Consider the following 17,721-nt stretch of genomic DNA (forward strand, 5'->3'; position numbering starts at 1 on the left):
TATTACCTTGTCTGTTGTGTGGTGAAATATTCTATTTCATAAGCACTTCCAGTAGACATGCAAGAATCAGAACTTTTGCTCAGCAAACTGAGTAAGGTATCATTTTCCTTTTGCAGTGCAGACACAGTCATAGAATCTGGATCAGAACAGGAGATTTACCCCCAGATACATCATGGTCATGTTTTGCGAGTCCTTAATAGCGAATTTTAAGGATTCGCTATTAGAGACTTGCAAAACGGGATGGATGTAGAAATCTCAATATTTTATGCGATTTCTACTGCTTCCTTATTTGCGATTTGCTAATTGCTAATCGCAAATAAGGAATGGATTTCCCATTCATTCCTATGGGCCTAGAGGCCCATAGGAATGAATGAGGAGTCATTCCTTATTTGCGATTACCAATTAGCGAATCGCAAATGAGGAAGCAATTTCAAGGGTGCCAGGGTGTCTAAAGGACACCCTGTAGCACCCCTGAAATGGTAATGTACACTGGTGTTGCGCACACACATGTCCAAAGGACATGTGTGTGTGTAACATACAACTTCGAAAAATGCACTAAAGTGCATTTTTCTAAGTTTTTGCTATTTACCACGTAGTTAGACTTTGCGGTAAATAGCGGCCCCAGATTGTGAATTCGCAATTTTAAATTGGTTCATGAAATGCATTTAAGGAATCTCAAATTGAGATTCCTTAAATGCAATGAATCGCAATTTAGCGATTTCTAGAATTGCGATTTTTGCATTTGGGATGATGAATCCCAAATGCAAAAATAGCACTCGCAGACGGCCAGATTCTGAGAATCTGGACCTTTGCGAGCCGATTTCGGTTTGATGAATCTGGCTGTATGTCAGGATATCGATAGCTGTGCAATTGGTTTGGGGCGTAAACTCGCCTTACCCTTTGACATTGTATGTCATGATATGGCATAGAGGTGTTTGAGAGCCAATAAGAAAAGTATCCAGAACATAAATGCCCATTTCTCATAAGGAGATTCTTTGCTTCACAACTAGGATTGCCCTCCTCAACTCTAAAAGTAGACACTAAACACCTATCATTGTTGGGTATGTGGGAACTACCTTGCACAACCTTAACCTCTTGGCTGCTAGGCGTTTTCCCGCTGTGTGCTGGAAAATGCCATTTTAGTGGCACTATGACGAGCTCAGCTCGTCATCAGCACACGACACCCGTGGGTGATGACGAGCTGAGCTCGTCATCAGCATCGAAAGGGTTAAGTGAAACACTGGTACTTTTCTTTCTCAGACCCTTCATTATGGCACACAATAAAAACAAGTAACGCTGAACAATTCAACAAGTGATAATGTAAGCAAACTGAATGCAAAGAAATATCGAAAGTGATGCTGGAATGGTGGGCTGGTCATTCTGTCGGAATTAGTGGCAAGGGTTGGCAGCAGGGTAGACAAAGTAAATAGAATATTGAGCAGAGATGCTCAAGATCACAAAGGGAGTCAGCAGACAAAAGGGACCTAACTGGAAAGCTCTGAAAGAGAGAATAAGAAAGACAAAGCTAAAAAAACAGGTACTCAAGAGACAATTCCGCATTAAGAATGACCAATACCCAGGATGTGCAAGACATACATATAACAATATTAACATTAGGGGGAATGTGGGGTAAAGCACCTGTGAGCTCCAAAAGATAAGACAGAAGCCCAGTAAGTTCCTCACCAATTGCTGTTACAGATACTGACTGCAGATTCCCGCAGATAGGATATACATGCAAAGGCGAGGTCTGTGGAGCGGATACCTTTGGTGATATTATAAAAGTTAGAAAAACCAATAACTACAGCTGACAAGAAACGTTACCTAGGTTGTCAGCTGTGCCCACAAGTACTGGGGATGAAACAGGAACATGTGAGGCAGTAACAGCAAGGGTGAGGAACTGAAACAGACAGCAACAATAGACAAGGAGTTAGCAAGGACATGTGCCTAATATGAAAGAAAACAAAACAAAAGACACACCTGGCAAAAAAGCAAGCAACAAACCACACAAGGGAAAGGAAACTAAGTTAGCAGGAATCAGAATGTGCAAACTAGAAATTGGAACCAAGGTAAATGGAAAGAAAGAGAGGGACTAAACTAGAGCTGAATGAGGAATCAAGGAAGCACTGGAGGCAGTGCTAGTTCACGGAATAAAGAATTAGCTAAAGCTCAGGAATATTCAGGAAGCATGGAGTAACAAAAGGGGTGGGTGGAAAGTTCTGTTCAGGCTGCAGAATATTGGCCACTCCACGTTACTCTTTAACACAGAGTTCTACCCAAATTCCGCAAATCTCTGCGGGGCTAATTCTTCTCCTGTGAGGCTCCACAGTCTGTGAACTGATGAGCGAGATTTGGCGTCCCTTAGCACGATTTTGTAATGCAGGCAGTCGCTGGTGTCTGCAGTCAGGGGGCTGCTGTTCAAGTAGATTTTCTGCTACTCAAGTAGATTTTTTACTTTAACAGCAGCAAAATCCACTTGAATGGCTGCACACTCTTGCACATCTCATTGTGCTCTGATTTTCAGCACTGCCTGCACTACCAGCACAAAATTGCAAAGTGAGCTGCATATTTTTTGCCCATTGGTGGAATTCCATTGAATCTCGTAGAGTTTTTCTGTAAATCTGCAGAATTCTGTGGAGCGAAGCTCTGCGAGTTCGGTTCACCCTTATGTAACAATAGCTCAAGAACTCTGGAAAGAAGAGGTTAGTCAAACAGGAACACTGCCACAATGGCCAATGTTGGTTTGAAGGAAACTGGGGATTAAATGAGATCACTGTGATCACATGCTTTGGCTGTCAGCAGGTAGTTCCTGCCAGCCACAGGTGTGCTGATTTCCTCCACCCATTCTTGGCCCGCATGGGTTCAGAGGAAGCAGTTACAAGGGGATTCTAGGTGCTAGAGTTTTTAGCAAAGGCAGATTGGATTCCACAAAACCAGACATGGATCTGGAATGAATAGGAATTTCAAAGTAGTGTTCAAGAGGATGGATATTTGTATATTGGTACAACAGAAGGTCCAGAAGAGAGAATCAGGACATCTGCTCATTTTGTGTTCTGTTATGCTAACGCCATTCCATGTAAGGTAGAATCCATTTCTGCCTTTCCTGAGCCTTGTTTCAGTATTCTCTTTCCCCAGTACCATTTCTTTCATTCTCTTTTGTGTGTCTGTTAAAGATACAAAGTTACTATTACCAGAACGTGCCAGTGATTTCTGACGGTCAGTGCCTCATGGACATTGACTAACTTGGTGCTCTTATTCCATAACAGCTCCCAAGACAGGGGTGGCTCTGAAGACTCTTTGAGAATAACTGTTCCTTGCCTGTTTGTACGTTATTGGTGGTTATAGATGGATAATTTTCCACAAGCATACCAACTGTCATTTAATAGAAAGAGCCAATTGTTCTCCTGCTTTGAGGAATGCCTTTGTATGTGCTAATGCCTTTTCATTCATGATTAAACTGTCCAGGTGATGCCTTACTGGTTTTGTCTTCTGAGGGCATTACTACGCTCCTTTATAGACTTCGTAACCCACTCCACACTGCTCCAGTCTACAGTTTTTATTTTAACCTTCTTCTTTTAGGCTTGAGGTACTCACTGGTATATGGTAAACCACTCCTCATAAATTCCAATGTGCTTGCAGACAGCAAGCACTCTTTGTTAGTTATTCAGGTCCCATCTCAGCAGGGATCGTGTCAGAACCACAACTTATAATACACAGTCTTGCTATGTCAAAACCTTCGCATGCATATAAAACCTGGGCTTATCTCTTGGTAGGTGTGGGCTAAAACAACACATTTATTTCCAAATTAAATTATTATAAGGTATAAATTCAGCAGCGAACGATAATATTGTCATAAAACCAGAGAATAGCATTCCTAAAACAATTTAGTAAAAGTAAGAAGAATTTAATGAAAATAATGAAACAACAATGGTCAAAATTGGATCGAGAGATATGAAGATATTAATTTTATGAATTTTAAGTAAACAAAATGACTATGGTGTTATACAAGACAGTGTTTGTTTGTTTTTATTACTAAAAGCGGTCACTGGAGATCACACTTGCACCAAAAATGAAACCACAAAAAATTATCATCAAACTGAGGGAAGGGATAGGGTCGGCTATTTTTCAGGCTGGTATTCTCAAATGCTTCCAATATTCTTGGGGAACCCCACATGGGTAAAAGTCACCATCAGTGCCCTGGTCAATACGGGTGTAGTCACCGCCCTCAGAGGTATAGCTTCTAGGCACCAGGTGGCATGGTCCGCCAAGACCAGGATAAGCCTGTTACCAAGGGCTGTCTTGGGGTCCACAGGACCAACAATGTCAAAGCACACCCATTCAAAGGGAGTGCAAATGACAGGGAATGGCTGCAGGGAAGCATTGCACTTCCCTGATGACTTGGCACTGGCCTGACAAGTAGGGCATGACCCACAGAACACATCTAAGGCGATCCTCATCCAGAGTGGATGACAAGACTTTCAAAGGTCTTGCCTTGCCCTAGATGACCTGCCAGGGGTACACAGTGAGCCAGCTCAAGTAGGAAGGCCCTGTAGCACTTGGGGGCCACCAATACACGGGTTGCAAAGGGCTCAGGAACCTATGGCTCACTATACAGGAGACCATTTTCCCTGTAAATCAGGTGATCACCAGAGGTAATGCCAGCTGCCTGGGCTTCGGACTGCCATCAAAGGCGTTCTAGAGTAGGGCACTCCTTCTGCACCTTGCAGAACTCCTCCCTAGTGGGAACCCCCTCCTTCTGCCAGTTGGCCAGTTCAGGTATGTTCCAGAGGGCAACAATGACCTCCCCTGTAGGTGCTGGGACCTCACACTCAGGCTCCTCCAGGACCGTGGGAGTTTTAGGAGTGGGTTTACGACACCACTAGCCCTTGCCCTTTTTTGGCTGGTACCTGGGCCGTTCTTCCAGTCTTAAGGTTCACCTGATTAACCTATTGGGTAGCCATAGACTGTGTAGTCAGGCATTCCGACTCATGGAATCCTAACATCGCCAAGTGCAAACTGATACCCACCTCCTTCCAGATAGTGTGCTCTAGGTCATTGCCAAGCAGAGAGTCCACAGGCATGGATAGACTCACAGCAACCCTCAAGGAACTCAAACCTCCCCCTATGTCAAAGGGACCTAGAGCTACTGGGTAGTGACTATCATGGTTATTAGATACAACAACTTGGTGGAATGCATTAGGGACTACTTGGTCTGAGGTCACCGGATGACATCTGACACTTGACATGCTGGCTCCAGTGTCTCTCAGAGAATTTGCCCTTCGCAAATTTATAGTGACCCCTTTGCCTGTATTTCCTAGTGTTACTAGGCATGTGAGTTCTCTGCACCATCTTTCCATCATGCAGGGACACTAAGGTAACCTCTACACTGTCCCCCACAATATCTGTGGTAAACTCTCCCCAAGCGCTACACTAACCAACCCCGGTGTCAATCGACCAGTGGGGGGCTATGCCCGCTTGGGATACTTGGTATCCCTCTTCTAGTGCCCAACCTGTTGACATTCATAGCACTTAGGGGGTGTCTGCCTTGAAGACTTACTATCAGGGAACTATTTCTTCTTTTGTTCAGTAGGGATTGGGAGTCCTGACCCTTGAAGCTAGTTTAGGGACCTTTATAGAACTCCTTGTTTTTGTGTTTGTCTCCCTCTGTTTCTTCTGGTGGGGACTCCACCCACTCTTTTGGTGATCCCCACCAGATACTGTCTTATGGACCCTGGTGCTGAGCCAGTGGTCTGACTCCTTTCAAGCTCCCTGGTATTAGGAAGCTTGCTAACAATAAGGTGTTGGCGCAGATCTGAAAAACAAAGACTAACATGTGCTCTCTAGTCCACACAATCCTCCCAGGACTGCCGGGACACCTTCTGGCTGTCTCTAAACTTCTACCTGTACTTTTCAGGGTTAAGGTAATGTATTGACACTAGGGTCTCCTTCATGGGGGACCCCAAGAAGGAAGGCTTGGTGTCGTAACTGTAAACAGACAGGTCACCTAGCCAAGGACCCTTCCTGTCCTAAAAACAAACCCACAGGTGTACCTCCAGGGGATGCTAGGGTAGCTTTTGAGGAGGAATCCTCAGATGAAGAGGTCCACATAGCCTTTAACTGGAAGGTGGTGGAGTTCTGGACTTTTTTGGTTCCGTCCAGAGGTGTCAGGGTACAACACCCGAAGACCCCGGAGTTCCACCTGCCTTGGTGCACAAATGAACAGAAACACGGGCTTCTCGATGGTGGCGTCAAAGACCAAAGGTTTATTACTGCAGGGACACAGAAGTCGCAGAATCTACACACGGGCAGAGACTAGGAGCCTGTTCGATTTGTACAAAGTGGGTTGCTCCTTATATACGGTTTTTTATGCTAGGGGCAAATTCTTTACATGTAATACATTCCAAAAACCTTTGTGTCTAAAACAATAAATATTTGGTGTTACACAGGAACCGTCGATAATATCTGAGGCCAAACATTGCGAAGAGAGGGGTTCCCACTAGTTTGTCACAATTCCCTGTCAATATTGCATTCAGGACCCGGACCGCCTCATCGTAAAGTTCGTTACCTCCCCCTAATAAAGATGCAGAAAGAAAGAAACAGAGCCAGGTGTGGAAGATAGAAAAGTGGGATAAGGGATGTTTGTGGGTTGTAAATGGGCAAGGCTACCGGCTTCGGCCGCCTAATCATGATCAGGTACAATGGACACGAAGACCAGTTTGGCAGGACTGGCCTCGGGCAGAGGAGGCAGCCTTTGTCGAGTCATGCAGCTACAGCGTGATCTGGTTTAAGGTGCACGTGTCATGTAAGAGGTGAATCTTCGGCTAAGGCTACGTGTCCTTAATCAAAGTGGAGTGAATGAAGTGATCAGAGGCTATTGCATATGTGAGGGCAAGGAAACACAAAATGGCGGCCATGATCTAAGATGGATGCCGTGGGTATATCAGAAATATGTCAATGGAAGGGGTGCTCTTGCTCGTAGCGTAGCGAAAACACTAGGATATACTAAATGGATCATTTGCGGTTCACTGATACCAATATTAGGTATTTCCGACAAACTTAAAATCACGGGTTCAAGTCGTCACGGAACCGTCACGGAACCTCAGACCCTCCTTTTGCCCTTACATAGGCAATTACTCAGTCTATGTCAGAATCTAGTTCTATGCTCATCAGGTCAGTGACATGTTGCTGTATCATCATCCTTTCTCGTGTCTTTTCTCCAAACGCAGGTGGCTTTCTGAGACAAGTCGCAGCACAAAGACTACACAGAGCAGGACCACACTGGATAATCAGACAACATGAGAATAGGAATACTAGGATGACACCAATGACCATTAGAACCTTCCATCCCCACGCTGAGATCAGAGTCCAAAGCCACTCCATGAAGGACCAGTTTCCCTTGTCTACATGTATGGAGTCTGAAATTTTGTGCAACTTAGAGATCGCCTCATAGACTGTTGGAGCATTATTAGGAATAAAGACACAGCAGCTCGATTGGATCATTCTGCATACCCCACCTCGATCTGCAAGTATAACGTCTAGAACCATACGGTTCTGCAACGTCATGAGCCTATCCGCCTGAAGCTCAGCTGTCAGATTGCTAAGGGCACCAGCAGTTTCAGTAATAGTAGATTCAACTACCCGTGTTAGCTGACGTATGTTTCTACTATTGGCCATAGGTCCCCAGAACGGAAGGAAGCCTTTGAAGAAGTCTCCGGCTTCCTGACCAGCGGTATCTTCCTTGCTGAAGACACCTCTCGCTACTCTCGTTCTATGGTAATCAGGTGAAGCAGTGTATGTCGGAGGCAATAATCGAGCAATATAACATGATCCTGAGAAGTCGGCAGGCAACCATGTATAAGCTCTGTCTCGACAAATGAAATAGGTACCCCTAGCAGTAAGAAAAGCAGGGGAAGAGTTAGCCGGAAACACATAAGTCTCTACGCACTCACTCCTCCCTAGCTGAGCTTTCGGATTTCTCCCATTACCTTGCAAACAGACCTGACCTCGGTGAGGTACGACCCAGATTGGAGTTGAGCTTTTACGCTTGCTTTCTCCTAAACTAAGGCGATACTCTGAAGTATTCCAACTTAAATATACTCGCAATTCGTCTCTAGGGTATGATGGAGTATTATTGACGTCCTTGACCATGTCAATAATTCCCTGGACTAAAGCTTTGTTAGCAGAGTTATATTTAGTGGAACGCGGTGGACGTGGAGGATAGGTTTCAAGGGCATAAGCAAAGATGGTTTGGAAGGCCTGAAATGATCCATTATAGCTGTAAGGCAAAACCAGATATGGAATACCTTTATCCATAGTGTGAGGTATCAAGCCACATACCCAGCAGTCTGTAGTGTTAACTACCAGTTGGTGTTGGTGCAAGAGCTGTACAAAAGTGTTGTTGGTGAATTCTGAGCGTCTGGCTTGCTCATGTTCCGGAAACGAGTGAAAAGAGTGTAAGGAAGAAACAGTAGAAATAGCAGGATCAAGGGGAGGTACTGTAGAAACTGGCACAAAAATCAAATTTATGCTAAAGACAATTCCACCCACCAATGTTGCTAAAACAATCAAAAATGTAACGGCACATTGCATCAAGAAACATTTGCTGTGAAGAATTCTATTAAGTCTGTTTCTGCGAACGTAAATCACATTCTTTCGTTGCAGCGCAGGAAGCTCCATCTTCTACAATCCGCTCGCGACCACTGATGATGTGTACGTAGATGAAAATGCCTCTATCAGCTCCGGGAGTTCCCAGAACCAACAGAAAGATCGACCTTGTGTCAGACCCCTGCAAATTCAAACTAGGCACACAGCCACGACCCTACGGCTACCCAGACGGCAAGGCAATTTTAAAAACAATAAACAATAGCAAACTTCCTGGCTGAAGGCAAAATGTTCAATATATCAAAAATCACAATATGCAGTTGCCTGCTTTATTTGTCCTTTTTATGGCTTCTAAGGTTGTATCTCTTCTTCGCTGGTACTGTCTGATCGGAAAATAGTGTATTACTAGCAGCTGTTGCAGAGTTTAAGTTCGCAGATAGCAAAGTTTCTTCTGATGCTGGAGACAAATGTTCAGTGTTCAAAGGAGTCTTTTCAGGAGGAGAGTCAAGTTTCAAAGTGTCAGTAATCAAATCGGCATCGCTGAAAGGAATAAACTTCGGAGTGATTTTAGATTCGGAGGCACCAATTCCCTTCTTCACCCAGTTGTCGTAAGGCAGCGGCAAAGGAACACGCTTTACGTGAGAAGCGTGAATCCAATGCTTACGGCCAGCGACACGTACGGCTGTCCTCGTTGCCAGCAGGACCTGGAAGGGGCCGATGTAGCGAGGCTGAAGATTCTTTGTCCTCGCAAAGTTTCTGACCACCACGTGGTCGCCGGGTTTCAGCTGATGCCCTGGACTCTCCGGAGGTTTTGGCAAAGCATCGAAGACCTGTTGATGAATAAGACTTAATTTAGCAGTCAAGTCGTAAAGGTAGTCTATCAACATAGGATATTCAATGGAGCAAAATTGTTTAGGCCTTGGCACACCCCAGATATTTGCCGGGCGGCCAAACACAATCTCATATGGAGAAAGCCCTATTCTAGAATGAACTGTTGCTCTCGTTGATAACAAGGCCAAAGGAAGTGCGTCTGGCCAGGCTAAACCTGTGGATGCTTGTATTTTGGCTATCTTAAGCTTCAGAGTGCCATTGTAACCCTCGACTAAACCAGCAGATTGGGGATGGTTTGCACTATGGAATTTTTGTTTCAATCCTAGACCGGCACACACACTCTGCATAACTTTCCCTATAAACTCACTTCCGTTATCTGACCATACAATCCGTGGCATTCCATATCTAGGGAAAAATTCCTTGAGAAGAATTTTGGCAGTTGATAAAGCAGTGTTGTCTTTTAGTGGGTATGCTTCTATCCACCTGGAAAAAGCACAAACTACCACCAGGACGTACTTTAAATTGTTGCAGCGTTCCATGTGAATGAAGTCTAACTGAATCACTTCAAAGGGGCAGGAAGGAGGAGCGAAATGACCAGCTGGAGTTGGAGTTCCCTTGCCAGGATTATGCATCAAGCATACCATGCAATTTTTCACCACTCTCTCTGCACACTTACTGATTCCCTCATTCTTCCAGACCGAAGCCAACATCTTACATATCCCTTTAGAACTTATATGCGCTACTCCATGCGCCATCGTCACTACTGCAAGCACATATGCATCAGGCAACATCCAACGCTGCTGTTCTGTCAAATCAATCCAACATCCATTCGAGTCCAACTTCCCCGTACTTTCTCTCCATACACGTTTCTCTTCCTCAGTCGCTTCTTTCTGAATCTCTTTCACACTTTCCATAGTGTCCTCACACATTCCAGACTCAGCAATCCATCTTGCAGACGTAGCAACGTACATTCTACTCATCGTGTCTCTAGCTGTCTGTTTAGCAGTTTCATCAGCAAAGGCATTCCCACGACCAACATCATCCGTGATTGCTTTATGAGCACTGCACTTCACAATCGCAACTTCAGTCGGCAAGGTTAGAGATTCCAACAAGTCGTTAACTAGCTGACCATGTTGGATCTTAGTCCCATGGGACGTAATGAAACCTCTTTCTCTCCACAACCGGCCAAAACTATGGGCCACGCCAAATGCGTACTGACTATCTGTAAACACATTCACTCTCTTTCCCTTAGCTAAAACACATGCTCTCGTTAGAGCTATTAATTCTGCAGCTTGGGCAGAATTCTGACTCACTCTTGCAGTCTCCACAATCGTCCTCAAAGTCGTTACCGCGTAGGCAGCAGTCACATCACCATTCTCCAATTTAAAACATGACCCGTCCACATATAGCGTACCATCTGGGTCGGATAGGGGAGTATCTTTTAAATCGATACGTCCTTTTGTCTCTTCCTCCGTTTTGAAATAACAGTCATGTGGCTCAGAATCACTCGACTCTTGATCAGTCGGCAACAATGTTGCTGGATTCAATACATTGCATCTTTTGATCTGAATATGACTCGCTAATAATGTCAGCTCGTAACCAGATAATCTCGCACTAGTAAGGTGTTGTGTCTTCGTTCGGTTCATGAGTGTATCCACTGCATGAGGAACCATGACCACTAGCATATTATTCATCACCAAACCAGCAGATTGTCGAATGGAAGCCGCAGCCGTCGCTGTAGCCCTCAAACAACTAGGTAACGCTCTGGCTACCGGATCTAATGTTGATGAAAAATACGCACAAGGACGTTGTTTATCACCAAACTTCTGTGTCAGAACACTCAACGCGCAACCTTCTCTTTCGTGAACGTAGAGCGTGAATGGCTTGCTGTAATCAGGTGTACCCAATACAGGAGCTGAACACAATGCTTTTCGTAATTCAGTAAAACTCTCTTGGCATTCGTCAGACCATGGCACCGGACTCGGAACATTTTTCCCAGTCAAAGCTACCAATGGTTTCGCTAAAAGAGAAAAATTTGGGATCCACTGCCTACAGTAAGAGGTAATACCTAGGAAGGCACGTACCTCTCTCTGTGTGCGCGGAACACTCATCTGTGTAATGGCTTTTATTCTTTCTGGGGTCAACTTCCTTCCCTCCTTTGACAAGAGATGACCTAGGTAGGTCACTTCTTGGCAGCAGTATTGCATCTTGGAAGGAGACACCTTATGATGCAAATTAGACAAATGATGCAATAGGGAAATTGTAGCTGCTTTGCAAGTTTCCTTGTCATCGGCAGCCACTAAAAGATCGTCTACGTACTGTACTAGGGCAGAACCTGGAGGAAGGACAAAAGAATCTAGCTGACTTTTTAAAGCTTGACTATAAATGGATGGACTTTCACAATAGCCTTGTGGAGCGCGTTTAAATCTGAAACTTCGACCTCCTAAACAGAAGCCGAAAATATCCCTACTTTCTTCGGCTATCGGAATGCTAAAGAAAGCATTCTTTAGGTCAATAACTGAGAACCATGTAGCTGTAGCAGGAATCAATGTTAACAAGGCAGTAATGTCTGGTACTACAGGAAACTGCGGAATTACAATCTTATTAACTTCTCTAAGGTCTATGACAAACCTATAAACTGGAGGTTTTGTAGGATCAGTTCGCTTCAGAATCGGTAATACAGGACTGTTACAGACATTTCCTCTAGTTTCTTCAACTACACCCTTCCTAATCAAGTCTTGCACAATCAATAAAAGTGCACGCTCACCTTCACTCGATATTTTATACTGGGGAATTCTTGGAAATTTCACATTTGCTTTCAAAGTTACTACATACGGTGGAATTTCTAGGAGACCTACATCATTAGGACCAGTCGCCCAAAGAGAATCAGGGAGTGAACGTAGCTCCGGCGGGAGTGCGTCCATTGACAAGTACATCGGAGAGGTGATATTTTTACCCAGTGTAAGCTGTACTCCTTCCGGAGAACAATACAATGTCGCATATAGTCGTTTTAACAAATCTAAACCAAGCAGATTTTCATTACAACCTGTCGTCAAAATCAGGGGTGCTTTCAATTGGCACGGTCCAACAGAAATAGACAAAGGACCAGATATCGGGTTGTACACAGGGGCGCCTGAAAAACCTACGGAAACATTTGTTGAGCCAGACAAAGGTGCGCCAGGGAGTTTCGCATGAATGATAGAACTTTTTGCGGCACCAGTATCCAACAGAAACGGTTCGACTACACCTGATGTTGCTACTGCGACATAAGGCCCACTCTGATCCACTGGAACTGATACTACTCCCTCTCTCTGTCCATGGCTGTCCTAGTACCTATTTTGTTGAAAACCCTCATCTACTTCACAATAATCTTCAACAAGATATTGCTGAGATCTATTTTGCTGAACAGGTTGTCCATTTCTCTGATCAAAGTGATTGGAGGGACGATCATTCGTTTGTGGAGGCATAGCACCTCGTCCTCGTCCTCTAGAATTCTGCACAAAACCACCACGACCTCTCTGAGCTGCTGCTGCATTATTTTGCGCTAAGATCGGACATTCATTTTTATAGTGACCCTCTTTCTTGCAGTATGCGCATTGATTCCATTGATATTGAGGTCTTGACGTACCATAATCTGCCCTTTGGTATGAGTTTTGCTGCGTATTAGTCTGATTCGTGCGAGGCGGATACGCCTGCTGCAAAAGAACTTTAGTTTTTAAATCTTTCGTTTTCTTTTCTGATTTTTCCTTTTCCTCTTTATCTCTATTTTCGTAGTACTGCGCAGTCGCAAGTATTTGCGCTGTCGTAGATACAGCCCACGCACTTTCTGAGTCTTTTAATTTATTGCATAACTCAGGTAACAAATTATGCACAAATTTATCTACAAACAATCTCTGTCCTCCTTCTGTACTCATGTCCTGACCACTATGATCCACAAAAGTCTCTTCGAACCTCGTGAAGAAGTCCGAGACACTTTCGTCTTTCTTTTGCCTACATGCTGACAACTTGTCCCAATTAACACGCAATGCTGGCATCAGAGTCTTCATTAGATCAATTATTCTACCTGGCAGATTAGCGATCAAAGGTTCGGGTTTCGCACCACCTATTTGTTGATTATCTGCTGCAGTGATAGCTGCCCAATCACCACCTAAAGCAGCCTGATGATCCTCTCTACGAATTTTAGCCCACACTGGTTGCGGAACTACATTACCAAACAACATATCAATGTCGGCTAAGTTCATTATACAAGCCTCAACTGTCTGTGTTAACTCCTTGTAATATCCGGCTGGATTCTTACGCGGATCTGGCAAGGCCTGTTTCACTGCTAACACTTCTGCTCGCTTCCATGGAATGTGTATCCACACTCGTTGGAACTGTGCTGGAGCAGCCGCAATACCTGCATTATCATCACGTTGTATTGCTTCGCGCCAAATTGGAGGAACCTCCCTCATAGGATATTGGCGACTTAACTTCATTTTACCTTTCTCTAAATCTCTTGGAGAACGAAGAGATGGATCATTCCTAAAACTTAAAATGAGTTCCATCGCTTGCTTTATTTTCTCACCCACTATCATTCCAGCAGCAAACTCCTTTTGAACTTTAATTAAATCTTCCAAATCTGATTCGACATCATCTTCTTCTATCTCTTCACGTAACAACGAGCACATCTCATCAAAGACGTATCGTTGCGTTGGTTCTCCCCACTGCATAAATGTGTCTAGCACATCTCTCGTATTATATCTTCTACCCTTCGAAATCCATCTGAGAGCCGTGGAGTCTAAAACTCCCCGTTCCTCAGTACTCGGAAGCTGACTCCGTCTCTGTACAGAGTCAGGAGTAGGAGTCTTAATCAAAGTTTTATATATAGGAGACAGCATATTAGTAACCGAATCAGTGATTCTTCGACGAACAGAAAGTGGAGTTAGTACACTCGCAGACATAGAGAATGCAGTGGAGGTAGGAATAGATGAGGAAGCAGTAGGAGTATCGAGGAAAATAGTTTCTGGAGCAGTAGGTACAGAGGTAGGTATAGAGGCTGGCAGTGTAGGAAGAGGAGGAGCTGTAGGAACATTTACATTCATCACAGGAAGTACAGGAACTTGATTCTGAGGGATAGGAGCAGGAGCACCAGGTTGTCCAGCAACCGGCAATTGAACATTCGGGACGAGTGGAGTCGTAGCATCTTGTGCATACGGTGGAGGTGACCGTAACAGATAAGATAGCAGAGGATCGTTTTCGGAGTCCTCCAGTATCTTAGCCATTTTCGATGGCAAGGCAGGATAGCACTTGTCAATCGCTAAGTTATGCTCTCTAATGGCTACATCTATGACCTTCTCACACTCATTAGCCTGCAACTGTTTAGTCGCTTGCTCTAGAGTTAACTCCTCTTGTTCTTTCTGCTCTTTCTTCAACCTTCTCATTTCTCTCTGTTTGGATTCTTTCCGCCAATAACGGAAGGAATCAAACATTGCCGGCCGGGCTTTCTTCTTGAACAATTTCGCTTCTAAGTTATCGAGAATCTCTTGCTCAAAACTACCATGCAGTGGCCAACTAAGGACACCATCCTTCTTACAATAGCGGACCCATATCTCATTATAAGTTATAGGACCCACGCCATACTTACAATATAAATCATATAGGGGAGTCCCAATCGGAGGAACCAGACAAGAGTCCTCCAATCGTGAGTCACTGTTGCAACTAAAACAAGACAACATTTTCCGACTTACCATTTTCAGTCCGGAACACAAAAACAAACAAAACACGGAACAAATATGTGCACTCGAACCAAGAACTTAGGCCTACCAAAACGAACTGATGTATCGATACCCAAAACTAAACCAAATAGATTATCGTAACTAGAACAACCAGTGATAATCTAACAAAACCAAACCAAACCAAGAACCGATCAAGGATTTTTAACAATCCTCACAAAGCTAGCTATCACTAAATACTTAACTGAGTCACTGAAGACGTCACCAAGGAGAAACCCGTCACGTTTCGCCGTACTAAGGACTGCACCACTTCGGGTCCAAGACAGGGCGACGGTCAAGGCAACGGCCCACTGCAGCCGTCCTGAACGGGAAACCCTCGTGGAAGAGAACGTCGGGCCACTTTTGCGATATGCCGGGATCGATGAAGTGGGGCGCCTCCCTCAGGAATCTTCACACGAAGCTTCTCGAACTCTTCAGGCTTTTGGACCGGTACCGAATGACGTCGCCCCACGTTGGGCGCCAATTGGAGTTCTGGACTTTTTTGGTTCCGTCCAGAGGTGTCAGGGTACAACACCCGAAGACCCCGGAGTTCCACCTGCCTTGGTGCACAAATGAACAGAAACACGGGCTTCTCGATGGTGGCGTCAAAGACCAAAGGTTTATTACTGCAGGGACACAGAAGTCGCAGAATCTACACACGGGCAGAGACTAGGAGCCTGTTCGATTTGTACAAAGTGGGTTGCTCCTTATATACGGTTTTTTATGCTAGGGGCAAATTCTTTACATGTAATACATTCCAAAAACCTTTGTGTCTAAAACAATAAATATTTGGTGTTACACAGGAACCGTCGATAATATCTGAGGCCAAACATTGCGAAGAGAGGGGTTCCCACTAGTTTGTCACAATTCCCTGTCAATATTGCATTCAGGACCCGGACCGCCTCATCGTAAAGTTCGTTACCTCCCCCTAATAAAGATTCAGAAAGAAAGAAACAGAGCCAGGTGTGGAAGATAGAAAAGTGGGATAAGGGATGTTTGTGGGTTGTAAATGGGCAAGGCTACCGGCTTCGGCCGCCTAATCATGATCAGGTACAATGGACACGAAGACCAGTTTGGCAGGACTGGCCTCGGGCAGAGGAGGCAGCCTTTGTCGAGTCATGCAGCTACAGCGTGATCTGGTTTAAGGTGCACGTGTCATGTAAGAGGTGAATCTTCGGCTAAGGCTACGTGTCCTTAATCAAAGTGGAGTGAATGAAGTGATCAGAGGCTATTGCATATGTGAGGGCAAGGAAACACAAAATGGCGGCCATGATCTAAGATGGATGCCGTGGGTATATCAGAAATATGTCAATGGAAGGGGTGCTCTTGCTCGTAGCGTAGCGAAAACACTAGGATATACTAAATGGATCATTTGCGGTTCACTGATACCAATATTAGGTATTTCCGACAAACTTAAAATCACGGGTTCAAGTCGTCACGGAACCGTCACGGAACCTCAGTGGGGGGGGGCAAAAATGGAGTTGGAGCAATAACGTTCATCACCTACTGTGAATGGAATGCCAGCCACGGCCCTGAGAGATACCTGTGCCAGTCACACTGCTGTGCATGACAGGTTGGTACTCTCAAACCAGTTTATCCCTGGTGTGACTAGGAAAGTAAGTGCTAGCCCAGGGAAGATTACTGTTGGACCTGTGGCTTTAGTACCCCTAGAAATAGCTGGGTCCCTTAGTTGGAGAAGGGTGGTAGTCAGTACAGACCTCCCTCTTGACTGTCTGATTGGTCTGTGATCAAATGAGGATGAGGTTCTGATCCAGTGCAGCCCAAAAAGAAGAGGAAAAGGGGACAGTGTAGGAAAGGTGGGCTACCTTTAGCCAAAGTTCCACTGAGTCAAGGAACTTCTACACTAGTAGGAGACCACCTGACCCACAAAAAGTCCTGACTAGTCAGGCAGCTGTTAAGCCTGGGACAGTGACTCATCAGCTAACAGAAGAACGAGTGGAAGGAGGGTGTTTACTACAGGATGTAGTAAACCCCACTCCAAAAGGGTATAACAGCAAACTAAACCCAAAGAAACATCTGATTTAGCTCCTTCACCTGTCAGTAAAGAGCTAAACATGTGATTCTAGGCACTGGCATCTGTCAGTGGCTTTTGCTGGCTGTTAGCCTTTTTGGCGCACTGTTCTAGGCATGGTGGTCTGACCCCATGTCAAATAGCAAGTTAGGTTGCCTGACCCTGTTGGTCATGGTGGGGTTACTCAAGTTTTGGGTACGTGGGGGGTTGTCCTGGCTGAGAAAGGGTTAGCGGAGGTAGACACCTCTGAACCCAAGGTAAAGAGGATGGGTGAGAAAACTAAAGAAGTTGACAGAGGGCATTTTAAATTGGGTCCTCACACTGTTGAGATTGGACAGCATCCCAGAGGGAATGACCTGGACAGGAGGTTGTAAGGCAGAGTACGCCCTGCAACAGTCAGCCTCCTTTGTTACTCTTCCACGTCTGACAGACTAGGACGACTCTCCCAGATTGTGGATGAGCTTCCTGGCCTGTTGGCTGGTGGGAGGCTTGTGTAGGGGGCTAGGCTCT

General features: G+C 44.9%; 1 protein-coding gene across 1 annotated transcript in view; it reads right to left on the bottom strand.

The window, feature by feature from the left end:
- Positions 1-17,721, bottom strand: part of LRRIQ3 (leucine rich repeats and IQ motif containing 3) — a 544,377-nt gene that overhangs the window by 10,774 nt on the left and 515,882 nt on the right. The window lies entirely within an intron of this gene.

The sequence above is a fragment of the Lissotriton vulgaris genome, chromosome 1_1 (assembly GCF_964263255.1).
Source record: "Lissotriton vulgaris chromosome 1_1, aLisVul1.2, whole genome shotgun sequence".
Lineage (NCBI taxonomy): Eukaryota > Metazoa > Chordata > Amphibia > Caudata > Salamandridae > Lissotriton > Lissotriton vulgaris.